Here is a 17,423-nt window from a genome sequence, read left to right as displayed (position 1 = left end):
TGTACCACTTTACGTGATACGTGATATATAGCGCTTATGCCCTATAGCGTTGAAAATACAACATAATTACGCTAGGTTTCCCTCATTTCCATTTAATCGGAACAAAATTTAATTTGGGTACAAAGTAAAATATGAAGAGCCCTCTACACGTTTGTGTCAAGCCGCACGTACTTGTACACGCAACATTCCGAAAAATGTTGCAGACGTCCATAGGCTTTGTAAAAAAAGAGAGTGGGTCAAAATCAAGAGCCTATGCCCGAGAACTGCAGTATAATTTGATTAATTTAAGGGTGGGTTTTGGATGATTTTTTTAAAGGTATTATCCTTTAACATTAATTTTGAAAAAAATTCAAGTATTTGATTTACTTCACTCGTTGGAGGCATGGTTTATGGAATATATTTAAAAAAATTAATGATATTTTAGATTTTATCAAGCCTAGAATTTTTCATTTTAAATATCTTTTCTTGATCCGGAATAGTTTTTTAATGGAAATTTTGCAATTATTTAATTAAATGAATTGTTTCATATTTAAAATTAGCTCTATCACGTCTTTTATTGTCTTATATAACCCTAATGATTTATATTTCATGTATTCCTGTCAGTTTCTTATGATATGAGCAAAGAATTGAATTCGGCGTTTCTTTAAGGTAATGTATATTGGGGTTTGTTTTGATATTCTCCAGAAATTGGTGTTTGATATAATTTTAAGGTAAAAAATACCATTTATAGTGCGGAGGCAATTATTTATAATTGCATCTTCTGATCTCTACCTTATTTATTTCCCATATATCTCCACGAAAAAGCAATATTGGGATTATTGTTGAGTGGAAGTTTCTTAGTTTGGTGAACACTGAGATCTCTGGTTTTCCATATCTTCATGTATTTGTAAAAGCCCCTCTCGCTTTCTGTATCCTTATTTTCATCTCCTTACAGCATCCTTTATTGTCTAGCATGACTCCTAAATATTTTATTTTGTCCACTATCTTAACCACGTTTCCTCCTATTGTATATTTGAGGTGCTTTAGGGGATGGAATGATGAAGGTTTTGTTAAAGTTAATCTTAAGTCCCATTCTCAGACTTAGCATTTCCAATTGGTAAAGTAAATTTTTTTTTTCTTCAATACTTGTGGATATTACAACAATGTCATCTGCATATGAGATAATCCGATTTTCCAACCGTATCGTAATCTTAGAAGCGATATCTATTACATCGCCTGCACCAAGAGCTTCCTTTATGATTTTAGAAATTATAATGTTGAACAAGAGTGGCGAGAGTGTACATTCTTGTTTCACGCCTTTTTTTATTCTGAAAGGTTTGGATATTTTATTGTTAATTTTGAAGCAAGATAGATTGAAGTAGTGGTTTTTAGGATGTTGATAATATTTGGTTCAATGTTACATTCTGATAGTGTCCTCCATAGAGCATCGGGTTTACGTTATCAAAGGCCTTACTAATATCCACAAAAGTGAAGTAAGCAGGTATTTAGTATTTCCAACATTTTTATATAATTATTTTTAATGTCAACAAATATGATGTAGATGTCATAATCTTGTTCTTAGAAGGACCATGAAGATTTTAGATACAGAAGATGTGAGGGCTACAGCACGATAATCTGTAAATTTCTTAGGGTCTTTGATCTTAGGGAAATTACACAAAAGGATTTGTTCTATTTCCTGCTCAGGTTTTCTTCCCCAGATTCTATGAAAAGGGATAGAAGAAAGGAAGATACTGTACTGGGTGCAATTTTTAGGTATTCGGCAGTAATATTATCAAGCCCAGGAGCTTTATTTTTCTACAGTTTTTAACTATTTTTTCGATTTTATTTATATAGAAATCCGACGGGGGCGGGGCTGGGTTCATATTTGTGTTTGTTAAACAGAATACTTCATTGAATAAAAAACCATTATGTAATAATCTAGCCATAAAGCTATCTGCTTTTCTTGGTCAATGATTTCCCTTCCATTCGCTAAAGCTAAGGAGGGGATTTGTAAGTCATAAATCCTAATTTCTTTCATGTTCTTATCAATTTCATTGGCCTTTCTTGCAACATAGATTCTTATCTATCCTCAGCAGTTTCTGTATATCTTTCATAATTCTCTATTTAATCCATTTCCTTCTCTAAACTGTCTTCTAATGTCTCATTTGACATCCATTCCTTGATTGGCAGCGTGATGGGGATTTTGTAATTTACACGGGCAAAACGATGTACAAGTGTAAATTACAATACCTTTTTATATAGATGGTTAGGTACTAATTAGATTTTTATACATCATATTTATTTTATGTGATTTATGGGTTATTTAAGTTAAGCATAAATAGCCGCCATATAAACCTCTATTTTATCTGTAACAGACCTAAGGGGAGTTTTACAGGAATTGCATGACCAATATTTTTTGTCCGTTTTGATGAGATAGCGGATCTAACTGATTTATAAACAGGGTGAGTATATTTATAAAATAAAAGATAAACAAGGAAAATGTTTAAGAGTGAGTTTCAAATTAGAGCTATTTACACTTAAAGCCATACAAGTAAGAGTGATTTTAAAAGTGAAAGGAAAAACGGTTGAAACGAAAGGAAATTTAATGCACTTATTTTAAGTAAAATAACATTTAAAGCCTACAACTGTAAAAAAGATAATTACCTCCATTTCGGTGTTATTTTAATTAAAAGCCCTTAAATGTTAAGGGAATAAATTTGTAATTTGTCTTTAAGAGATATTTTAAAAGAAAAATTAAAAAGTAGAAGTATGGTTGGAAAGAAAAATTAAAAAGCATACTATTATATCTCATGTTTAAGTTGTATTATATTGTAATAATGTGAGGATTTGTAAGGTTAATAGGGAAGTTATAAATAAAAAAGTATAGTTAAAGAATAAACCTGATTTTGAGGATTAGTCATATTTGGGGGAGATGCTCAATTTAAATGGGCACTCTACCACCCAATAAAGTGTTACCACTGTATTGGATTATGGTTAGGATTTATAATTGGAAAGCTATTATAATTTGTGAAAAGAGAGATTGGTAATAAAGTGATTTGTAATATTCCAAATTTGGAGTTGTTTGAGTGTCGATTTTTATTAATGTAACAAGGATTTACCTGATTGTGTAATAAAATAATAGGTGATGTAGTATTGTTTTGTTAAGTTTTCAAAGGAGATTAAAATTTCCATTTGTCAATTTTCAATTTTTGCTCTAGAATAATCCAAGGAATTTCAGATGATTATCAATTATTAATTAAGCATTTTTTTTGGTTAATATTTTTGGGCATATTTTGATAATAAAATTTCCATACAATGTAGGTAACGATGTTATTAAATGCAAATCTAATTTTGAACGTAACCTATTTGATATGTATTAAATTGTTGTTTTTGTTATTTTTTGTAAAATGTTTATTTTTATTATATAATTTGATATGAATTTGAATAATAAATTATGATTTTTATTTTGGATACTAATAAAAAAAATGAAAGAATTCTATCACTACTAAAAATACATTACAAAAGATTTCGTTTTATTATTACAAAAAATATATTACAAAAATTGCGCAGTCTATAAAAAGTCTAACGGATTCAAACCTGTACAAAGATTGGTACAACTTATTTCAAGAATTTAAAAACACACAACCAAATTTAATATCATCACAAGAAAAATCTCTGTTATTAACAACAATAGGGTGTGATACTTACAAAATATTGGTAAATTTATGTGCACCTGATAGTCCAGGAAACAAAGAGGTATTAGAAATACATAATATTTTAATCAAACATTTTCATCCCAAACCTAAATAATAGTAGAGAGATATGATTTTTATTAATATAATCAACAAAATAATGAAAAACTAATAGACTATATATAAAATCTACGAAAATTAGTAACGACTTGTGATTTTGGGGAATATTTAAATACTGCATTAAGAGATAAATTTATATTCGGAATAAAGAATCCTAAAATTTTACTAAGATTACTATCCGAAGACGATATAGACATAAATAAAGCTATTCAGATAGCTACTGCAGTAGAAACAGCAATAAAAAATACAAAATGATGAAATTAAAATCCATTTAGAAGAGGAACATAATGATAATATAAATAATATTAAAAAAGTTAATAATGATAAACAATCAAAATCATATAATAATTATAATGCGAGCTACAAAAAACCAAATCCATGCCACTCCAGCGGCGGAAACCACAGAAGGGAAAATTGTCTTTTTAAGAATGCCACTTGTTATAAATACAACAAAATTTGGCACATTGCTCGAGTCTGTAGAAAAGAAATAGTAAATATTATTAATAATAAAACAAACGAATATAATCCAGAATTTTGGGTGGATGTCAAAATAAACAACAGCGATATAAGAATGGAATTAGATACTAGAGCTGGGGTAAGCATAATTAACGAAATAGATTGGAAAAATAAACTTAATCGTCCTAAATTAAAAACAAGCTAAAACTTAAAAGCTATACAGGAACGAATATACCACTATTATGTCAATAGTAAAAGTACAATATAAAGGGCGAACATTAGAACTACCTCTCATAATTACAAAAGGATATACCAAAAATCAAATTGGAAGAAATTGGATAACTAAATTTCCCAAAATGACTGAATTACCTGAAAGGACCATACAAATAAATAATAGTAATATACAAAATGAATTTCATCAATTATTTACCAAAGAATTAGGCTGCCTGAAAGATTTTAAGGCACAAATATATATGAAAAACGAGAAACTAATTTTTTGTAATTCAGTCCCGTACCATATGCTTTAAAAGATAAAGTTGAAGAAGATTTAGATAGATTGCAAAAAATAGGAGTAAAAGAGAAAATTAATCATTCACTTTATGCAACACCCATAGTAATTGTTCAAAAGAAAGATAAAACATTAAGATTTTGGGGGGATTTTAAAAGAACTTTAAATCAAAATATTAATATTGTAATACCAAGAATCCAAGATTTATTAGCCAATTTGGGGAAAGGATAGGAATTTTCAATATTGGATCTCTCAGATGCCTATTTTCATATTAAAGTGTGGTAAGAGTCTCAAAAATATCTTGTAATCAATATGCATAGAGAATTATTTAAATATACAAGACTACCTTTAGGTATATCGTCTTCTCCAGCAATATTTCAACGAGCCATCGAGAATTTATTAAAAGGTTTTGAAGGAGTAGCTTGTTATTTAGATGATATTATAATAACCGGGAAAAATAGAAAACACGAAAAAAATTACTAAAATGTCTGGATGAAAATGGAATCAAACTAGAAATAGAAAAATGTAAATTTTTAATACAAAATGTCGAATACTTAAAACACAATATTTTAAAAAACGGAATTACAACTACCGAAAAAAATACTTAGGCAGTAAAAAAAGCAAGCACCAGAACCAACAAATTTAAAATAATTAATCTTTTCTAGGGTCAGCAACATACTATTCAAAATTTGTTTCAAATTTTGCAGCCAAAGCCAAACCATTATACAAATTATTAGAAAAGCAGTTGTTTGGAGATGGACTAATGAATGCAAAGACGCGTATAAAAAAATAAAGCAAGAAATAAGTAGTATTCCATTATTACAACATTATGATCCAAAATTACCCATTATATTAGCAATAGATGCATCAGCCATAGGAATTGGGGCAGTAAATAGAAGGGGGTAAGGAGAGACCAATTGCATTCGCCTCAAGAACGCTAAATGCAGCTAAATAAATTTATAGCCAAATAGAAAGAGAAGCTCTTGCCATCATATTTGGGGTTACAAAATTCAAAGAATTTATATATGTAAAAAAATTCACATTATGAACAGATCACAAGCCATTAATGGTTTTATTTCATTCAAGAAAAGATATACCCATAACATCAACTGCCCGAATACAAAGGTGGGCTTTATTATTAGCCGGTTATTAATATGAAATAGAAGTCAAAAGTAGTAGACAAATAGCAAATGTTGACATGCTATCTATATTACCACTGAAGGGAACTCCAATATCAAAAGAAGAAGCGCTTGATCAACAGATGGGAGAAACACCTTTAAATGCAAGCGAAATTGAAAGAGATACAACGCGAGATGATATACTTTCTAAAGTATACAGATATACAATAGATGGATGGCCAATAACCTATGATGCATGTTTAAAAGAGTATAGCCAAAGGAGAGAGGAAATTATAACAGAGAAAGGTTGTTTATTGTGAAGAACTAAAAGGATAATGCCGAAACAACGTGTTAGACATGATACATCAAGGACATATTGGAATGGTAAGAATGAAGATGAGAGCAAAACAATACGCGTGGTTACCTAATATAAACCGAGATTTAGAAACATGGGTCGAAAAATGTAGAGAATGCCAGGAACAACACGATATGCCTCAAAAGACATCAATTCAAAATTGGCCAAAACCACTTAAAGCATGGCACCGAGTACATATTGATTATGCTGGACTATTTCAAAATCATTATTGGTTGGTAGTGATAGATGCTAGCAGTCGCTGGCCAGAAATAGTTCCCATGACTAGCACTACGACCGAAAGCACGATAAAAATATTAATAAATATTTTTTCAAGATTCGAATTTCCCAAGATAATCGTTACTGATAACAGATCAAAATTCAGCATCAAAGATTTCAAAGATTTTTGTGAAAAAAACGGGATTCAATTAGTGCATGGAAGTCCTTACCATCCTCAGACAAACGGCATAGCCGAACGTTTAGTTCGAACTTTTAAACAGAGTATGAAAATAAAAGAAACGAGAGGGATTTAGAAACCAGCCTAGCTATTTTTCTCTACAATTACAGAAATACACCAGCGACAGAAACTGAACAAAGTCCCGCTGAAATACTACTAAAATTTTAACCTAGAGGATTGTTAGATCAAATATTCGAACGAGGGAACAAGGAGAAGTTAAAATACCACAATCAAAAATTCCAGATAAATGAAAAAGTTTGGTCGCGCCTTTATAATAATAAAGAAAAAAAATGGGAAGAAGCCATTATTAAAGGCATATTCGGATCACAACGTTATGAAGTAAGTAGAGCGGGCAACGATTATACGTCATACGGACCAATTAAGGAAAAGAACCGGAAATATATTAATTGAAGAATACGAATTAGAAGATAGAACTGAAGTAGAAGAGAAACCCGAAGAGATAGTAAACAAAGAGGATGTAATAAAAAATAACGATGAAATAATTCTTAAGGAGAGGGAGGAAGAAGATACAAGTCAAGATCGATATCCCAAAAGAATACGATCGAAACCAGATAGATTGGGGATAAATGATATGTATTAAATTGTTGTTTTTGTTATTTTTTGTAAAATGTTTATTTTTATTATTATATAATTTGATATGAATTTGAATAAATTATGATTTTTATTTTGGGTACTAAATAAAAAAATGAAAGAATTCTATGACTACTAAAAATACATTACAAAAGATTTCGATATTATATTACTACTAAAAATTCATTACACTATTGTGGAATTTGTAGTAAAAAGTAATCCATTTTTGGAATAATGTTCAAAACTTTTTCCAAAATTCCAAAAATGGATAACATAATTTATGGCAAGCTACAAATCGCGTCTCTTAATATAAATGGAATGAAAAACAAATTAGCAGTGCTAGTATAAATTTTGAAACGGAGAAATTAGACATTGTTGGTATCAAGGAAACCCACTGTCCAACAATATCGCAGATTTACAGATTATAAGTTACTATGCTCCGGTACCACCTCCAATTGCTGGTCTGGAATTGCATTCCTAATAAACAAAAGGATGCAAAAATCTATCATCAAATTAGTACCCATATCTGAAAGATGTGGCCTACTCTATCTGAACACAAAATTTAGCCCTACGATAATTGCAAATCTATGCGCCACACCAAAGAGGAACGATAGATTGGGATTTTTAGATACAATTACAAATAAAACTTCATAATCGAAAATACCTTCTTTTGCCTTAGGGAAATAAACACATACACTTTCGTAAGAGCCAATCAGATATCCCAAATAGATTTCTTCATCTCTAATATCCTTGGTTGGTTCGATCACGTTAAAGTTTCTACTCATATTAAATTGTCAGATCGCAGAATGGTATTAGCGAAAATTACTGTAAAAATATATGGGACTACCACAACAGGATTAGTTAAAATCAATCTGGACGGGGGGGGGGGGTTTAAAACATTCCTTTCACGGAAACATATCAAAGCACAAACTCAGGAAGATATATTGCTATTTGATCAAACGTTAGTCAGGAGAAGAGACAACTTTCAAAATGTAACCTTGCACGGAACGTGGATGAATGTTGAAGTCTTTTTAAAAAAGATATTGCAGAATCCTATAACACGCTGCCAAATGTAAATATCTCCTCAAGGAAAGAATGGATGTCAAATGAGACATTAGAAAAAATAGGACAGTTTAGAGAAGGAAATGTCTTAAATAGAGACTTATGGAAAGATATACAGAAACTGCTGCGGATAGATAAGAATTTATGTTGCAAGAAAGGCCATTGAAATTGATAAAAACATGAAAGAAAATAGGATTTATGACTTACAAAAATTAAAATATTTCTGTAAACGATAGTTTCAAGAAACTCCCTTGCTTAGTTTTAGCGTATGGTAGGGAAATCATTGACCAAGAAAAGCAGATAGCTTTATGGCTAGATTATTACATGATGGTTTTTAATTCAAGGAAAGTATTCTGTCCAACAAACACAAATATGAACCCAGCCCCGCTCCCGTTGGGTTTCTCCATAAATGAAATCGAAAAAGAAGTTAAAAACTGCGGAAAAATAAAGCTCCTGGGTTTGACAATATTATTGCCGAATACCTAAAGATTGCACCCAGAATAGTATCTTCCTTTCTCATATCCCTTTTCAAGAAAATCTGAGAAAGCGGCAAAACCCCAATGGGATGGAACAAATTCTTTCTGTGTAATTTTCCTAGGATCAAAGACCTTAAGAAATTTACAGATTATCGTGCTGTAGCCCTCACATCCTTATTTGTTCCCAAAATGCATTTGCGCTTACAGGCCAAATAAGAACATACTGGAACCAATACATTAAAAATAATTATATAAAAATGTTGGAAATGCAAAATACCTTCTTATTTCACTTTTGTAGATTTTAGTAAAGCCTTTGATAACGTAAACTACAATGCTCTATGGAGGACACTATCAGAATGTAACATTGAACCAAATATTATCAACATCCTAAAAAACCACTACTTCGATCTATCTGCTTGCTTCAAAATTAACAATAAAATATCCAAACCGTTCAGAATAAAAAAAGGCGTGAAACAAGAATGTACACTCTCGCCACAACATTATAATTTTTAAAATCATAAAGGAAGCTCTTGGTGCAGCCGATCTAATAGATGTTGGTACTAAGGTTACGATACGGTTGGAAAATCGGATTATCTCATATGCAGATGACATTGTTGTAATATCCACAAGTATTGAAGAAACAAAAAATTTACTTTACCAATTGAAAATGCTAAGTCTGAGAATGGGACTTAAGATTAACTTTAACAAAACCTTCATCATTCCTTCCCCTAATGCACCTCAAATTATAAATTTTACAATTGGAGGAAACGTGATTATGATAGTGGATAAAATAAAATAAAATATTTAGGAGTCATGCTAGACAATAAAGGATGCTGTAAGGAGGAGATGTAAATAAGGATACAGAAAACGAGAGGGGCTTCATGAAGATATGGAAAACCAAAGAGATCTTGAGCTAAATTTAAATATAAAATAATTCATTAAATTAAATAATTGCAAAAATTCCATTAAAAAACTATTCCGGATCAAGAAAAGATATTTAAAATTAAAATTGTAGGCTTGATAAAATCTAAAATATCATTAATTTTTCTAAATATATTCCATAAACCATAGCATGCGCCTCCAACGGATAAAGTAGATCAAATATACTTGAATTTTTGTCAAAATTAATGTTCAAGAATAATACCTTAAAAAAATCATCCAAAACCCACCCTTAAATTAATTAAATTATACTGCAGTTCTCGGGCATAGGCTCTTATTTTTGACCCGCTCTCTTTTTTAACAAAGCCTATAGACGTCTGCAACATTTTTCGGAATGTTGCGCGTACAATTACGTGCGGCTTCATCACAATATCTTTTAAAAGTAGGAATAGGAATATTTTTATTAATAACTAGGGTTTTCATTTTCTTTGTTGGCTTTTCTTGATCTAGCTATTATTCAATAATAAGTATCAAATAATAGTAATAGAATGTAAAGAAATTATAGTATCATCAAAAGAATCAATAGACATATTTTGCCCAATATTTATATCATTAAGTAAGTTAGCAATTTCATTAAGGTATGATGCAGCCTAATAAAATATTTTTGGTAATATCATCAATATTTTCTTTTAACCATATATATTGTTCAACATATACCTTTTAAATTAAATTATAATATTTTTATTTTTGGTAGATTTTGTTGGGTGAAAGAATATAATTTATTAAATTTAGCCTTTACTGCTAAAAATTTCTTTTTCACTAGATCATAATTCAAGTTAAGTTTTTCCTATTATTTCCTCCCAAATTTTCCTATTTTCTACAGAATCTCTGAATTTTAAGTCATTTTTGCACCAGAGGTTCCTGTGCTTATGTCTTCCATAAAATTATATTCTGACACTAAAAAATATATGAATATAAAAGCCTATAATCGTTTGGGTTAGCAAATTTATAAAAATTAACAGCATTAAAAATTGTACTTGCTAATTTTTTTATAAAAATTTCACAAATAAATAAATTTTTAATCAAATTTTTTATTAAAAAGATTTTTTAAATATAATAAATTTTAATAAATACCGAAAAATGAAATTGGTTACCATTTTATATGTTATTTTTTTCTTCAAAATTTATTTTTTTATATATTTATATTTTTATGATTTTGGACGCAGGCTAACAAAAAAATAAAATATTTATAAGAATTATATAAAAACTGGTATATTTTATAATAAACGAAATATAAAAATGTAATATATTTTTTAAAAAAGATATAAAATATGTAAACTGTTGATTATGCAATGGTCTGTTGATACTGATAGTGAGCTGCAATAATATATCGTTGCGCACTGCTCAAAATCGATAATATCGTAAAATATGAATATTGGTAATTGTATTAAAATTTACTTCTGATTCTGTTTTTAATATGCTTACATTTTGGTCCAACTTATAAAAATCGTAAATTCCCAAAACAGAAAAAGAATCAGAATATAATGAATAATTGTGTTATATTAAATTGCTAAATGATATAAAATGAATATTATAAGAAATTATTTAACGTTTACTTTTATTTGGTTTTGAACATTTGGAAAGAAAAGGATTTGCTGAAATTCTGATTAAGATTAAATTTCCACCAAGGTTTGCTTAACAATTTTCTCATTAAGTGAACATTTGCGCAGATATTCAATAATCTTACTTAATTTTATTTCTTCTAATAATTTCCTTTCTACCGACATCATTAAAAAGGCTTCTAAATAATCCTGCCCAATATTTGCTCACAGTATATTTTTAATTTGCTAAAGGTTCGTTCTATTTGTGAAAAAGATAAAATGAGTAGATATTCATATACTATATATAAATTTGTATATGCAGATGTATGCATATTATATCGGCATAACGTCTCATATACACATTTCAAACATTGTTTGCATTTTATATTGCATTTGGTTAAAAAATCTCCATTGCAACTTTCTTTCATAGAACCTTTATTCTAGAGAATGAAATTAGTTCTTCTCGCACTTTATCTCTATCTACCTTTGCTAATGAAGAGATTCTTTTCAAAGCCTCTTTTAAAAAAAAATCCTAAACACAAACTAAGAGGAAAACAGAAACAACTCAAACAATTTCCCGAAACTACAAAAATCACAAAACAGACAAAAATATAACTCACCAATGATATCTTTATTAATAATTAAATTAAATCAAAATCAAATAAATTCGTCCTTTTTAATATAAAAAAAATTAATTTTATAAAAATAATAATAATAATATAATTTTTAAAATGATTTTACATATATCTATTACATCTAATCTTTTTATCCAATCAACCTTATTTTAATTGGTTGATTGACATTTCGCGTTAAACAAAAAAAATAAAACATTCACGTATTTACAAATACGACATGCCACCCCTTTATGGGATCATGGCCTATCGTTAAAAATAAAACAAAAACGGGAAAAAAAAAATATCTACAAAAAAAAACTTACAACATTATTTAAAGAATATTCTTCTCAAATAGACATGGGATTCATCCAGAAATCCTCAGCTCTCGACGGTTGCGAATTATCAGTTGATATTGTATTAGTCACTAATCTCTGCAAAAAATCTCCTTCATTTGTACCTCGAATCCCATTCACGAATCGACCCCGAACATCCACATTACTAATATCCACGGCCTGTCTCTCCATCTCCCTATCCAACCCTGAGGTAGTTGCGTCAGTTGGTGGTCTTCCCTCTGAAACATGATGTCCCCGCTTCCGTCCTGGATACACACGATTCTCAGATATTGCTTGCAAAGGTACGCGAGTCTCCCTAGATGGCCGGGAACACTGATGCCTCAAGTGTCCCACCTCCTGACAATTGAAGCACCTTCGTCGTCGCACTTCTGGAATTGTGCCTGGTTCTCGTTAGAGGATCCCGTCGTTAGAGTCAGTCCATTGTTTTTCTTTATCAGGGTTACTTGCAAGTAGCAATCACCCATATCGATTATCCTTGATAGAGTTTCCATGTGGAAGGCTAATTTTCTAATATAAATTCCCTTTCAATATAAAGAATGTGTTTATACCCAACTTCCGAAAACTTTATCAATTAAAGTTTTTTTTTAAATTATTATTCTCTTTAATTCAAATTTTACAAAATAAAGAAATTAAATTAATTTTTTAATTTACACTTTTTAAATTATTATTTTCTTTAATTCAAATTTCACAAAATAAAGGTTTTAAATTAATTTTTTAATTTAAACTTTCCAAACGGAAAAAAAAAATATAAAATAAAATATTAATTTACCCCTTTCAACATAAATAATATAGATGTATTCATAACAATTTTCGAAGGAAAAACAAACAACTGTACCAATTAAAGTTTATAATTACAACATCTATAATTATAACCTCAACCAGGCATCTACACCCCTCACCCCCTCTACATTCCTTTTTAATTTTAATTCCTCTTTTACAAATGCCGCACGTGCTAACCCAACAAAAAAAATAATTAATTAATTATATCTCTTTCTATTTTTTTTTTTAAAAAAAATATTTTCCCAGTACCAATACCAATGTTCAACAACCATGATTTATCCTATAAGGTTATGAACAAAAATGTATTCACCAAATGAATTACAACTTAAAAAAAATATTTTCCCAGTACCAATACCAATGTTCAACAACCATGATTTATCCTATAAGGTTATGAACAAAAATGTATTCACCAAATGAATTACAACTTTTCTATTCCTTTTATTTTTTTACACTTTTATTCATTTACAATACATATATTACCACAATTTCAATCTTTTTCCTTGTTTATTACCGACAGCCGGAACATTAAACCAGTTTAACTTAACATTACATATACATACATATACTTCAATTTCCCGTAATATTACCGAGATAACCTCCTTATTCAATTTCACTTTTTTACATAACATATCAATAAATTCTAATACCATCATATAATAATACATAAACTTAAACAAAAAGGTTACCGACCGTTCACGTACATTTTACTCCTTCATAAATATATATATTTACCACTTTAAGATGAGCCCCTCTCCTATTTGATCCTTTCACTTCCCATTCCCATATACAATATGTTACCCAAACCTTCATTTACACATTATATATTTGCTCGGAAACGAGTCTAATCCTTCGGGATGCACCTTCATTTTATTTATGTATATAATTTCATATTTATATCATCATATGAGATACCTCAGATTACTTCCTTGGTCTTAAATGATCATTGTGGCGCATCACTGTGCCGCCCATTTCTAATTGAATCAAATTCAACTTTGAACCTCTGTTTACCCCAACAATTCCCTTGGTCCATTTCTTGTCCCTCCCGTCAAACAAACGAGTCCATACTTTTTCTCCAACTTCAAACCTAATCTTTCGATCCTCCAAAACTTCCTTCTCGTGACTCTCGGCCCTTAGAAAATCTAGGGGAACCCTAGTCCTCCGACCCAAAAACAGTTCAGCAGGTGTCACTCCCTCCTTATTCCTAGAATTGAGGTAATACAACTGGGCCAAATACACCCCATTCCCTTGATTGCCGGCCTTTCTTATCCAATTCTTAACAATTGCTACCATCCTCTCAGCTTGACCATTTGAGCTGGGATGATAGGGCGGGGTCAAAATGTGTCGAATCCTAGACTCTTTACAAAACTGCTTGAAATTTTCACTAACAAAGGCAGGTCCTCCATCAGATACAATGGTATCCGGCAATCCAAACCTGGCCATTAATGCCCTCAATTTCCTTACCACAATTTTCGTGGTATATCCATGTACCTCCTCGTACTCTATCCATTTCGAATACGAATCCACTACTAAAAAATACGACCTTTTGTCTAAATCGAAAAAATCAACATGTAAGCGTTCCCACGGTTTTCTTGACCTAGGCCATATCTGACCCACCTCCTTTCGGGGCATCGCCGCACACGAATTACACGGTTCACATGTCCTTGTGATATTTTCAATATCTTTTCCCATACCCGGCCACCAAACATATTCACGGGCCCACGATTTCATCTTCCCTTGACCTTGATGTCCAGCATGTAACAAATTTAAAATTTTACCCCTTAATTTGAACGGAATTACAGCACGATTACCCCTCATTAAACAATCATCTATCACAGACAATTCCTCCTTCACCTTTTTAAAAACTTTACAATCCTCCTCCCAAGTCTTTTTCCCCATTACACATAACTTTATCCTAGTCATTTCTCTATCTCTCAATGTACTCAACTTAAGATCCTCCCAATTGGTAGGACCCCCTTTGAGCATATGCGAAAGCGAACAAACCAGGGCTTTTTCACTGTTTCGAACCTTATCCTTGTTCCCTTCATCATTTTCTTCACTTAATCCTAATCGGGACAAACTATCAGGCAAACAATTCTCTTTACCGCAACGATATCGGATCTCCACATTAAAGCTGCCCACCAACAACAACCAACGTTGTAACCGGGGAGACATCATTAACTCCCGATTGTTTTTCCGAAATAAGTGAATTAACGGTTTGTGATCAGTAAAAATTACAAATTTTTTACCAATCAAATATTCACGACATTTTGTCAACCCGAAAATCACAGCCAGGGCCTCTTGTTCAATCACAGAATATCTGGTTTCCACTTCACGAAAAACACGCGAGAAAAACAATACAGGTCTCTCCAAGCCCTCTATTACCTGTAATAACGCACCACCAACTCCTTTATTTGAGGCATCCACCGCCAAAACAATTTCCAAGTCATTATCAAAACACACCAAAATTGGCTCTTTTCCAATTTTTTCCTTTAAAATTTCAAAAGCAATCTGCTGTACATCCTTCCACTCATAATGAATTCCTTTTTTCAATAAATCATATAACGGCGCCGCCACCTTTGCAAAATCTTCCACAAACCTATGGTAATAATTGACCATACCCAAAAAAGACTGCAACTAAGCCTTAGTGTCAGGCCGTTTCATGTTCGATATATTCTTCAAATTTTTATCCAAAGGTTTCACTTCAATTCCATTAATCCGATGACCCAAATATTCAACCTCCATTACCCCCAGAACACTTTTCTCCTTACTAGCTCTCAAGCCTTTATCACGAATTCTCCTAAACACTTCCTCCAAACGTTGATTATGCTGCTCCGGCGTCACTCCAGTAATTAACACATCATCCATATAATAAAATACTCCTTCCAACCCTTGGAAAACTGACGCCATGGTCCGTTGAAAAATGGGAGCAGATACACTCAACCCAAATGGTAATCTACAAAACGCAAACAACCCCTTTGGAGTCGTTATCGTCAATAATTTACGGATTTCCTTTCTCAAAGGTAACTGCAAATACGCCGACGAAAAATCCACCTTGGAAAAATATTTCGCACCCTTCAACTGAGCCAAAATCTCCTCAATCCTAGGCAATGGATATTTAACCTCCACCACCCATCGATTTACCGTGACCCTGAAATCCGCACAAAGTCTCAATTTACCATTTGCCTTTTTAACTGGCACTAACGGAGTTGCCCAATCGCTATATCCCACAGGAATAATAATGCCGTCCTTCACCCATCTATCTAATTCCTCATCGATCTCCTTCCTCCATTCGAAAGGAACTCGCCTACAAGCCAAAAAGATCGGTGAAAAACCCTCCCTAAGTTGAACATCAACTTGATAATCATTTAAACAACCTAGTTTTTCATCAAAAATAATTCCATACTGCCTTACTAGAATAGGAATAGCTTGATTAACCTTATTCCAATCCTCTTTCCCCCCGGCCACAATTTGCTTCTCATTTCCTTCATCATTATAATCCAACTTACTCGATTTCTCCATCATCTCCTCCGAAATTTCACAAATTTTATTATCAGTATTATCCAAATTTTCCCTCTCTCCAACATCCATTATTACATTACCACTAGTATTAAAAATATTCCAATAATTATTGGGAGGACCAAGCTTGGTAATCCAATCCCACCCCATAACAGTCTCAACATTCTCCTTTACTACCCATAAATCAAGGAAAAATATAGTATCATTAAGATTAACCCCCAATTTGGCCTTTCCCAACACAGCAACTTCCGATCCATCAAACTGCCTGACACACATAGCCTCTTTTTCCAGTTTGCCCCCAGGCCAATACTTATAAAAATTCTCCTGCGACATTAGAGAAATACTAGCCCCGGTGTCAAATAGCATTTTTATATTCCTATGATCAATCCTCAAACTAACCCTCGGACACAAACATGGTCCATCTAATTTTTCCGTCATTAAAATATCATATGTTTTAATCGGAGAATCAGCGTTTATTTTATCTAAAATAATAATTTCATTGGCATTCTCATTCCCCCTTAAATTCAACTCGGAATTTAAATTTTTATTACTGACAATTACATTTCTTTTAACAAGATTTATGGGACATCTTTCCCAAATAAAATTCTTAACATCCCTTCTAAAAGAAACATCCCTTCTAAAAGAAACATCCCTTCTAAAAGAATAACGGACAATATTCCTCGGATATTGTTTCCACCTAAATCGACTAACTTCCCTCTCAGAGAAATTACGAGAATGATTTCTTATTTTAATTCTATCATTTCCCTCATTTCGACTAATAAAATTAAATGTTTTATTATACAAATTTTTCCGAACTCTCGGAGCCCCGACTCCTATATGATTCACCTTGCAATCATATAGTCAACACG

The 17,423-nt window shown here is 31.4% G+C and overlaps 1 protein-coding gene across 12 annotated transcripts in view; it reads left to right on the top strand.

Annotated features, from left to right (window-relative positions):
• LOC135925090 (WD repeat-containing protein 11-like) overlaps positions 1-17,423 on the top strand; it is a 129,564-nt gene that overhangs the window by 49,348 nt on the left and 62,793 nt on the right. The window lies entirely within an intron of this gene.

Source organism: Gordionus sp. m RMFG-2023, chromosome 2 (genome assembly GCF_954871325.1).
Source record: "Gordionus sp. m RMFG-2023 chromosome 2, tfGorSpeb1-WG-v2, whole genome shotgun sequence".
Taxonomy (NCBI): domain Eukaryota; kingdom Metazoa; phylum Nematomorpha; class Gordioida; order Chordodea; family Parachordodidae; genus Gordionus; species Gordionus sp. m RMFG-2023.
This window is presented reverse-complemented; position numbering and strand designations above follow the sequence as displayed.